This window comes from Colossoma macropomum, unplaced genomic scaffold, assembly GCF_904425465.1.
Source record: "Colossoma macropomum unplaced genomic scaffold, Colossoma_macropomum, whole genome shotgun sequence".
Lineage (NCBI taxonomy): Eukaryota > Metazoa > Chordata > Actinopteri > Characiformes > Serrasalmidae > Colossoma > Colossoma macropomum.
In genome coordinates, this window is record NW_023494790.1 from 34,278,611 (window position 1) to 34,290,381 (window position 11,771).

Consider the following 11,771-nt stretch of genomic DNA (forward strand, 5'->3'; position numbering starts at 1 on the left):
GAATGCTAACTGCTTATCCTGTTACGTTAGTTAACAGACACCTTGATTGGCTAGCATCATGCTGGTTGGGGGGGTGGGGGGGGCATCAAAAAGAGTGAGGCCAAATATTGCCTAAAAGACTCCCAGCCACAAATGGGTGCGTCATCACCGGGGACCAAACTTGTGATTTCCCGACTATAGAGCCAACACTTATATCACATGTGTCAGGCTTCAGTCCTCATGGGCCAAAACACTGCAGACTTCAGCGCACTGCCTCATTAAACACACCTGATTCAACTCATTAACTAATCAGCATGGCCTTCATGAACTGAATACAGAGCGTTAGATGAGGGTAAATGCTAATCTCCGCAGCCCTGTGGCCTGGAAGGTCCCCAGTTTGACAAGCCTGACTTAGATGGTTGGCCACTTGGGAGCCAAATTCTAAAACTTAGCATAAAAGATTTTTGGGGTGAAACAGCTCATGAATTTTTAACAGATTCCTGAATTTGGCTCCCTGCAAGCGCCGACGGGCCGCAAGCACACACACACACACAAAAGCCCACGTCAGCTCTCAACCCAAAAGCTGTAACACTGACGTCAGTGCACAGAATGCTAACTTTGCAATGTCCCTATTAATAACATCTCCATCCATGCCATGCCATGCTTTTGCGCGAGACGGCAGCCTGATAACGGCACCCACAGAAGTGGAGAGCGGCTCGGTGTAAATGATTAACTGTGGTAGTAATCGCCCTGATCCAGAGATAACAGCCCATCAGAGCAGTTGAGGCGCGCCACGAATTCTCTGATCATTTCCAAATAATTGCGTCTCAGTGAGCGACATCAGCTAAGCGGGCCTGTGCACCCTAATGCGAATGTGTTCAAAGCAGCGGACGTCTCAGCACGAAACCTCTATCTCACGTCTGCATCAGCCGCAGACCGAGTTTGTCATTTCTTCTTTTCAGACTGTCATTGTGCAGGAAACAAATTAGAGCCTATTTAATCGATGTAACTCACTACAATCAAAACATGACCCAGACCGGCTAATCAGTGTCTCATCACTGTTGGCAGCTGTAATAGAAATAAGTTAACAGGCACTATGTCACGTAACAATGATAGTAATTCATAAATGTCGTATTTGGGTCAGATTCATATTTTCTGAACAAACAGGACAAGGCTAATTCACAAAAGATGACTTTAGTTGACTGAATCTCATCTGTGTAACAAAAGTCTGTTTGTAATTGTTTATTTAATATACAACCACTAAGCACTAGCTTGTCTATTCAATGGCCACTTTATAAGGTCCCTATGTCTTATAAGTCCACTACTACATGTACAGACTGCAGCCCATCTGTTGCTGCAAAAAGTTAGCTACAGTCTCCAACTGGCCTAATTCATACTTTTAGAAACAGTTTAAAGCCGCAATGCTGCTGAGGTTCAAGGAAGTAAGTGGACGATTGGTTGTACATGGATAGATTGAGTGAGTAGGTAGGTAGTTTATTGGACTTGAGGTTTTATAACTGTGGCACGCGCCCGTCCCAAGCCCCGATGATGGCCACAAGAGTCGGCCAGGAGGTGGTGCCCAGGGGGTGGTACTCGGAGCTCGCGTGCCGTTCCCCACCTTCTCGCTGATTTTATCCTCTCCCTGCTGTCTTTGCGGGGTTCCGTCTGGGCTCGGAGTTCAGGCGCCACCTTCCTGCCGGCTCTTGTGGCCGTCATCTGGGCCCAGGGGACAGGCACATGCCACAATATCATTCTGCGATTACTTTCCTGTATGCTTTAATCTTTTAAGGCCTTCAGGCTTTTACATCCTAAAGCTTATTCCTCAGGTTCAATGCAAACTGAGGAATTTCATAGATTTTCTCAAGATATCTGCACAGATTCCTACATACTTTATTCATTGAGATGTTAACAAAGTCATTCAAAGTGTTTTGATATGAAACAGTTAATTGTAGAAAAACAAATTGACTCCAGTTCCTTACGGCAGTATTGACAGGAACGGGGTGTTGCAATGTCTATGCTGCATTTCTTTACTCTGCAAAACCACCAGTGAACCTCCACGTGTCTTCTTTTTATATGGAAAGTTGACGATGGTAAAGTAGAGATAGAAATTTAAAAAAATGGGTACAATGTTGCCTTGCATGTACCTCTGTGGCCTATGTGTGTTTTGAGCCTAAATCTTTTTTCAAAACCATCATGAACATTGTCTCAGGCATCAGGCAGCGTTTGCATAACCATTTAATCAAAGAGCTTTCTGTGAAGGAGCTTTTGGAGGCCTTAAGGTCTTCAGTCACTTGGCTCCTATCACCTCTACTGTGAACAATTTTGACAATTTTGTTGGTTTCTCTAGAACAGAGCTTTTCACATCAGATCACTCAAAAACTTTGTCTTGACCATTGAATTGTGCCAAAATCTGTAAAACTATGTAAATGTGTGTTGCATATTCAATACAGATTTCTGCCAGAAAATGTGATTTGCAAGGTTGAGCTACAAGGTAGGGGTTTCGAACAAAGTGGTCAGCGTGGAGATGCGAGTCTCTGAAAAATTGGAGACTCTGTCCTCATCTCTTCTGATTCTCGTCTGCTCGTTGGCATTCCCAGGCCAGGACTGTGTTTTGCATGCACACGTTCTCTCGTGCTGCTTCGCAAATACTGACCTTTGTGATATCCCACAGCAAGGCTTCTGTCTATTTGAGCAGAAAACGTGTGCGGAGAAACAGACAGTGGGGAGGAGAGGTGAAACACGAGACCCGAAACGAAATGTTACGGAGCAACAGGGCCACATTTGGTGAATTCTCCAGCGCTCGCTGATCAAATAACAACAGAGGAGAGAAAACGTGTTTGAGAGCATCAATTTTGCTAATCGTGAAAAATACAGGGTGGATTTTTTTTTTGTTTCTTCCAGAGGCTCCAAAAGCACTTCACGGTTCAGTATGCATCTCTCGTTCTTAACTGCTGACAAGTGAGAGAGAGAGGCAGAGCGAGGGGGAGCAGAGTGCATTCATCAATAAAGGGATCTTGATGTTGGGGAATACTAAATACACTTATATTCATTTTCCCCGCCAGCGCGGGGGCTGGTCTCCGAAGGGCCGCAGCCCGGCTGATGAATTGGATAGTGGCGCCATGAGGGCCCAACAATGAACTCCGTCCTTTTGTAAGAGTGCTTGAAAACTTGTTTACTTATCATCCATTGTAGGTCTTATTATTGGACAAATTATATTTGAATGGAGTTGTTCGCTGTGCGTCGACACACGGGACAGTCAAGAGCTTCTAGGAATGCACAGTGTAGCCCTCTCTCAAAAAAAAAAAGATATTGAGAAAAATAATATGCCTCTTTATACTCTAAATCTAAAGAAGCAAACCCTGGGAGTGCGTTCATTGTACTGTTCAAGGACGCTTCAAAAGTGCTGTCTTGAGGCATGATTGCCATGTTAAAGCTGAGGTTCACTCTTGGGTGGCTCAAAATACAGTTTTCAAAAAGCCGTGTTTTGTGTCAGCCATTTAGTTCTCCACCAACTGGGCAGTTTCTGAGCACAGAGCCACTCTTGGCTGGATTTTGGGTGGTGAAACCTAGTGGTGACACTGATGGGTGTAAAAACCCCAAAAACAGATCCAAATAATACCTGGATAACAGAGGTCCTATGGTCAGGAACTGACCAATGAGGGTGTAGAGTGGTGTAGAGGACAAGGAAGGGGTTTCTAAAAAGTGGTTAGTGCGTGGAAGTACAGTGTAGGTGTTTCTAATAAAGTGGCCAGTAAGTGGAAGTAAAAGGTAGGTGTTTCTAATAAAAAGGCTGATGATTCAAAGAACAAGGTAGGTGCTTCTCATGAAGTGAACAATTTGTGGAAGTACAAACTAGGTATTTCAAATAAAGTGCCAGTGGGTGGAAGTACAAGGTAGGGGTTTCTATTAAAGTGGCCACTGACTGGACAAGGCAGGTGTTTCTAAAAAAAGTGGTCAATTTGTTTAAGTACAAGGTAGGAGTTTCTAATAAAGTGGCTGATAAGAAACAAAGTAGGTGTTTCTCATAAAGTGGCCAATTTGTTGAAGTACAAGATAGGAGTGTCTGATAAAGTGGCCAATGAGTGGACAAGGTAGGTATTCCAAAAAAAAAATGACCAATTTGTTGAAGTATAAGGTAGGAGTGTCTAATAACATGGCCTATGAGTCAAAGTGCAATGTACGTGTTTCTAATTAAGTGGCCACTGAGTGGAAGTACAAGGTAGGTGTTGCTCATTTAGCGACCAGTTAGTGAAGTATAAGGTAGGTGTTTCTAATAAGGTGGATAATTAGCAGGGCTGGACTGGGACAAAAAATTGGCCCTGGCATTTTTGGCTTCGGCAGCCCACCACAATGAGTCGGTCACCACCCACCAGTACTCCATCCTTGCGGTCCCCTATTCCCCCAAACCAATACAAAGCTGAGTAGTAAGTGCTGTGGACATGAAGGTGCATGCTCAGTGGACAGCAGCAGCGCACACTTTAATATTACTGTAGAGATAATTATCAGTAATCTCTCTCTCTCTTTCTCTCTCTCTCTCTCTCTCTCTATGTATATATATATATATATATATATAAATATGACTATCACTTAGGTCACTCACAGCAATGTGGGCTTAGCCAATACAATACTCATAAAATAACGTTAGCTAGTTTAACGTTAGAATAGTCAGCTGAAGTTCGAACTGGGGAACTATGCTAGCTACAAAAACAATGCCAAATAACTTATGCTGCACTATTTGACATTGACTGACTGAGTGACCACAAGCAGCAGGTGATCGTCTTACTTTATGATATTGTTACGATTGTTATTTTATCTTTCTATCAACGGTAACTAAATTATCATCATCATGGCATTTCACACACTCTACCTCCCTGCGAGTCCCTGTTAATCCTGAAGCTACTCCAAGCCTACTGCTTCAACTACACTAGTCTTCTCCTGCACCCGCTCACTCTGTCCCTCGGCACCCCGTCACACCTCTACTCTGCCTGGCAATGGCCAGCCACCTCTCCTCCTTAGGTTTCCATCTGCTATTGCCGAGAGGACAGAGGGGGAAGGGAGGGGTGGGGCCTAGTAAGAGATGTGATTGGGCCAAGCCAGTGTCAGTACTGACCATGAACTAATGGGCACTGTCCCTGCTTTATGGGCCAGTCGTTGGCCATTTTTTATTTAATTAAAAATGATAAATTAAATTATATAGGCCCAAATGTGTGACGAGCCACCAGGAAAATGCCCAGGTATGCCGGATTACCAGTCCAGCACTGATAGTGAGGGTCTATTCTGCAGCTAAATGTAATGTGGTATTCTTTTAATCTTTTAATGAAAATTTATTCATGAGATTAAAGCCACTGAAACTGATAAAAAAAAAAATACACTTTTTAATAAGAAACCAATTTAGTGTTCAGTAATTATATTTTCATACTTCCTTTTGTACAAGAGTTTTGGTTTAAGATAAGTATAAAACAATTTACATTTTTTATGTTCCTTTGAAAAGTAGAATACACTAAGCAATACTTGGAAGGTGCTTCACATTATTACAAAGGGATCTTGAAGAGTCCCTTGAATTTATATATGCAGATCTTTATCCCATAGGCCGAATAAAGATGTTTGAATGAACTACAACTCAGTTCAAAGCCTGAGTGATGCTGTGGTTCATGGAATTAGGTAGAAAATTGGTTGTACATAGAAGGATTGAAGGAATATGCAGGTCTCTGTAAAGTCTAGTCTTACAGACTTGAAGTTTTCAGTGCTTTAGATCAGTGATCACCAACCCTGAATTTAGCACAGAAGTTATTACACAACAACAGTTCTTATGTTCATAATCTCATCCTAACTCCAGATGAGAAAACAGTATTACAGAAACATCCTAACTAGACCAAATTTCTTAAATACTGTCCTAATTTTAGGATAAACCCCAACAGTGTCCTAACTTTTGTTTTAACCGTCCGGTTCTATTATTTTTAGGCAGCTGTGACGGGCAGCATAGTTCACCATAACTAGCATAATGACATAACTACATTGCAAAATCGTGCACTTGTGAGTTTTTTTCTGACAGCGTTTTAAAAATCCCAGACACTTCAGACACAACCCCCACCTTCCCCTCTTGTTACATTTGTGTGTTAATATTGATGCAAACTTGTAAAACATCCCAGTAATGGTGGGGGAATAATGAGGAGACCGAGTTGAATGTGTGTCTGTTTATTAGGAGCAATAACTTTGGGTAATGGAAACTGAAACTGGAGAGTGCTGACACTAAACAGCACAAGATGCAGTTACGGTATTCTTAACTATTAGTTTATCGCACTTTAGTTTCGTTTTGAGCTTTTTAACATTGTAACGGTAGCTCACTGTCTGGCTAACTAACTTTTATTTTTAACATTATGTTGAATGGGTTTCAGCTGTGTTTGAATCATCAATTGCTCAGTAACATGACAATTGATTGTCGCCTTTGACTGAAATTCCTAAATTAGGTTAAGATTTGTGTGGCATGCCCCCGTCACCCAGGCCCCAATAACGGCCTCGAGAGCCGGCAGGAAGGACTGCAATTTCACTTTGATTTTCACTCTACACAAACAAAGCAACTTACAACCAAAACCAAAGCTGGCCACTTTTCAGTGGCTTTAAAGCTTGATTTTTCAGTCCTTTTCTCCAATCTAAGATTTTCAGCTCTTCAGTCTGCTGCTGCTGCTGCTCATCCCTCTCCTCTCTCTTTGTTCCCTCTCCATTCTTTTTAGAAGGCGCTCACACTGCCAACAGCAGATCAGCATCAGCTGGCTCATGTTAAGGGCAGCGTGAGCACCTGAACCAAAAGGGAAAGAGAGCTTGTTGCTCTGCCTCCCTGTTACCACCCTAACTCCGCATCTTGGCTGCCAGAGTTGAATGTGAGGCAAATTGAAGTGGCCTCGCCACAGGAATGGAGGCGGTGCCCAAGAGCTGGGGCCTGGGACTCACGCGCTGTCCCTCACTCCCTCATGGATTTCATCCTCTCCCTGCTGTCTTCACAGGGTTTCAGCTGGGCTCAGAGTTGTTCAGGTGCTCACGCTGCCCGTAATGAGAGCCAGCTGATGCTGATCTGCTGTTGGCAGTGTGAGCGCCTTCTAAAAAGAATGGAGAGGGAACAAAGAAAGAGGAGAGGGATGAGCGGCAGCAGCAGACTGAAGAGCTGAAAGGCTTAGACTGAAGAAAAAGACTGAAAAGGCAAGCTTTAAAGTCATTGAATAGGGACAGCCTTGGGTCACCCTCCTGCTGACTCCCGCAGCCATCATCAGGGCCCAGGGAATGGGTGCACGCAGCAATTTGCTTCTGAGAAAAATCTTATCTTGACCTGTCAGATCTTAACTTAAAACAAAAGGATGCAAGTTTCCAATATGGCACCTGGTTGCTAAGTAGCTGCAATGTGAGATAATAGCTGTGCTTATGAAGATATGAAGTGGTATCATGAAGCTCACTGACCATGCCTAGAGCTATTGCATTTAAGGTCTGTTGTGAGTCCTGCAAACAATGCATATTTCTTTACAGATGCTAAATTACATAATGCCTCAGGTTTGTTAATCTCAACCGATCGAACTCACGGCCCACTGTTGTTTTCACAGCCCAGGCTGAGGACAGTGCACAAATTACAGTGGCATTTTGATGTGTCCCATTTTTATGTTTAATCAATCAGTGCTCTTGGATTTGCCTCAGCCAAAAGCAGTACTGGATTTCATCTAAGAGGGGATTTCAGGTGAGGCCCTGACATTGATTCCATGATAAGTGGATGTCAGCTTAGGATCAAAGGTCTGGTGAGTGATGTAGCCATAAGGACAGTCCAGGTTCATGCCAGCAAAATGGCAATAGACATGGTTAAGAGATTGGATCTCACGAAATACTAATTAGCCGGAGATTTCCATTCACCCCATGCTGAGTGGAAATGAAAGTGCTAAATGTTCACAGGTTCTCAAAACATACAAGCTCATTATTCACTGCAAAGACAATCATTTTTGTTTAGCTGTGCTTCTCTCATTCTAAATGTATTAACAACACTGCAATGATGAATGCTTCATGATTTGCTTCCCTTTGCTGCCAAAACTATCGCTGTAAAATTCTTCTACAGTTTCAGCTATGATTCCACAACAACTTGTGAACCTACAGTATGCTCCATTTTCAGTTTATTAATTTTTTTGGTCTGGGTATCTGTGAAGATTTGCACAGCTATTGGTCCATATGTCTGCACATATAGGCCAAGCCCTGCTGGTTTTATAGAAAAAGTGATGTTTGAGAGAAAAACTATGCTTGAAAGTGGTCTCTTCTAGACGCTCCTTTCCATGGCAAAGCTTTTTCACCTCACCACCTCCCCATCCTCTCCCTGATCTCCATGACTTGTACAGCCAGATCTTCAGGTTTGGGGGCCTTCTAGGCCTGGTGTTCAGAGGGCTGGCTACTCCTGCATTGGCTGGCTGCTAACTCACTCACCATACCAGCAATGTTGTTTACTTTCAATGGCAACAAAATGTTTGGTTTAACTATTCTTTTTCTGGAAATTCCCTTTTCTAGTTTGGTAATGCGCTCTTCCTCACATTAAATGAGGTCATACACATCACTGTTTTGTCTTCAGTTTGAGAATTGAGTAAGAATTCGCTCTTCCCACCAAACTCTTGAAAAATTGGGCAAGTTTTGAGATCTATAAATGTGCTATGAGATATTGGAAAGTTTTCAGAGGTATCCTGGCCATAGTAACAGTTGCTAGGCTATGAACGACCAACTGGGTGAACCAGTTTGCTACAGCACCACCCTGAGGCAGATCGGTGCTGCAAGTCTAGTTAGTTTAAGAATATCAAAGACAAAACCACTTTTTGTAGGTGACGCAGCTAAACAATGACCTTTTCCTGAATTTGTATTTATGGACATCATAACAATATAATAAGTTTACCTCACAGAAGGAACCCCACAGAAGTTTGATTCGGCGACATTCCGGGGGTCCAAGAGGTTGATTAGGGAGTCCTGGACCCAATAGTACCCACTGTATTTCATACCTTGCTTTTAGCCCTTCTTTTGCCCTTCTATAGCTTGGCAATCACTCTTCAAACTACAACTAACTATGGAGGCATTCAGATGACATCTTTTTCAACACAAGGTGCTGAAACAACAGCAGGACACGCTTCTCAGCGGTCTTGGTTTGAGCAGGTAAACACAAGACAGCGATTTGAAGTTTTCTGTTTTTTCCTAATTGTTGGGAATTGTTTTATTTTGGGGCGGCACGGTGGCGCATTGGGTAGCGCTGTCGCCTCACAGCAAGAATCGCCTGGGTTCGATTCCCGGCCAGGCGACCAGGGTCATTTCTGTGTGGAGTTTGCCTGTTCTCCCCGTGTCTGCGTGGGTTTCCTCCGGGTACTCTGGTTTCCTCCCACAGTCCAAAAACATGCAGTCAGGCTGATTGGACGTGCTAAATTGCCCCTAGGTGTGAGTGTGTGACTGTGTATGTCTGTCTGTCTGCCCTGTGATGGACTGGCGACCTGTCCAGGGTGTATCCTGCCTTCTGACCAATGACAGCTGGGATAGGCTCCAGCACCCCACCGCGACCCAGAAGGATAAGTGGTTTAGATTATGTGTATGTATGTATGTTTTATTTTGTAGTATTCTTTACTTTTTCCTTTGTTTCAGTTGTTTTTCATTGGTAAGCATGTTCATGTTGAAAAATTATTTTGGGGAAGGCACCTATGTTCTGTTCTCATGGTTTGAACAATAACAGCAAATTGCATTTTACGACACCCCGTAAGGAGGATTTGTCCTTCCTGGGACAGAATACTCAGTTTACGACATCAACTCTCTTCTTTGAATCTATTGGGGGGTGGGGAGTATAAAGCTCTGGGTCCAAAGACTGGTCATACTTCAGACTGGGTGGCAGAGATAGACAGAGTGCTCTTTGAAATAAAATCAGCATTTCTGCAAACCCCGCTCCCCTGAGTTTCTTCCATGGCAAGATCAAGGACTTACAGCATAAGTATGGGCATGAAAATTGACAGTATGCTACAGATGTGTGCTAACTGATGATACAATACTGATGAACACTGACACAAGAGCTTTGCAAAATACCAGAATCTTCTGTTTAGTGTAAATGCTACAGTGTATTTCATAACAAAAACAACAGAAGATAAAGGGTTGTATGAATGCAGCACATATACAGCTTCACTTCCAGTAAGAAAAAAGCTCATTACGTGCATCAGCGTCAATGCGCTAGGTAGTTAAACACCAGGTAAACTTCAGGTTATGATACACATATGAAAATGGTGGAGCACAGCATTTGTAGGAGAGAATGTACGTGTTCACTATTTCACAACAAACGCCACCGCAGAACAGACGGTGGTCCAGCTGGCACAAGCCACACTGCAGCCAGGAGACGAGATGGAGGCTCCTACGCTACTATACCACATACATTGCATTCACCACCTCACAAAGTACTTTACACACATAACACTTTAACCCTGCTACAAAACATCAACAACCATGCCATAATTATATCGTAGTGGATGTCAAATGCTGTCATCACTGATTATGTCCAGTGTCATGTTTCCCTTTTTATTAACTGCAATGACAGGTGTCATAATACTTCATGTTATGACAGCTAACTAGAGTATGTTTAGCATAAGGATGTTACATAAGCTGTCATCACATCAAACATAGAATCTGTCGTGACAATTACCTAGTAAGTGGTCTATCATCAAAATAACATCTGGACAGTGATGGTCCTGTGGTGGTCCCTTTCAAATATTGGACACGGTATAGTGAAACTCATAAGTTGTACAGCAACAAGTGAGCTACAGTCTGTAACTGTAAACGTACAAAGAGCACCTAAATGGATCATTCTACAGAAATTGGTTCAGAGTTGAAAACACATTTCTGACTTTTAACCTGGACCTTAGACTTGCTTTGAGTGACCCTATACCTTAATTGTTTATTTTATTGAAAGAAATATTGGAACATTCCATTTTACGACTACCAAAAACAACCATAACTACTGAAACGTTTCAGTAATGACTGTTTTACTAGTGACAGAGCTCAAAAATGCTAGCCAGTACATGACTAGCAAACATAGCGTTGAACTGCTGTACACACATAGAATTGTCATATTTTTATTAAAACATTAAAAAGTTACTTAATTGCAGAAAATATGTTTCGGTTGTGAATTCTTAAGATTTTACACTGATTTTCAGACTTTGGGACACATTTACTTCAAGACAATGGGATCTAACTGCTCACCAGGTCTCACTTCCTGCTCTACATTGCAGGGGTGTGGCTAAAATAAGGCTTCATCTACAGACTAAAACTCTTTGTGTATTCTTTAAAAAAGCTTTATTAAAAAATTTATAAATCTAAAACTTTCAACTTCACTTTAGAAATCAAAAAGTTATTTTTGCAAAATATTGAATGTTTTTTTTAATTTATGGATTAGGGTTTGGACAGATAATTCCCAAAACAAATCAATATCTAATTACATTAGATCTAATTAAATATTCAATTTTATTTATACATTTTTAGATATTGTGGGAGTGCAGTGTTTTTGATGAGTAAATCAAGTGAATATTTCACTTGATATTTCTATTGTTTTGTACATTTTATATTTGTCTTGTAATTTACTTCATAAAACCTCACCAGCTCTGAAATAACAATTAAAGCTGTTTATAGATACTTAAGCATTTCTATTTAGATGCAAAGCACCTCAGGAACCTGGCTTGTAAGTCACTCATGTTTAACAGGCTGAAGATTCCCCCAAAAGGGGGCGACAATTGCTCTCACATAGCTTTTGTTGCCTCATTAGA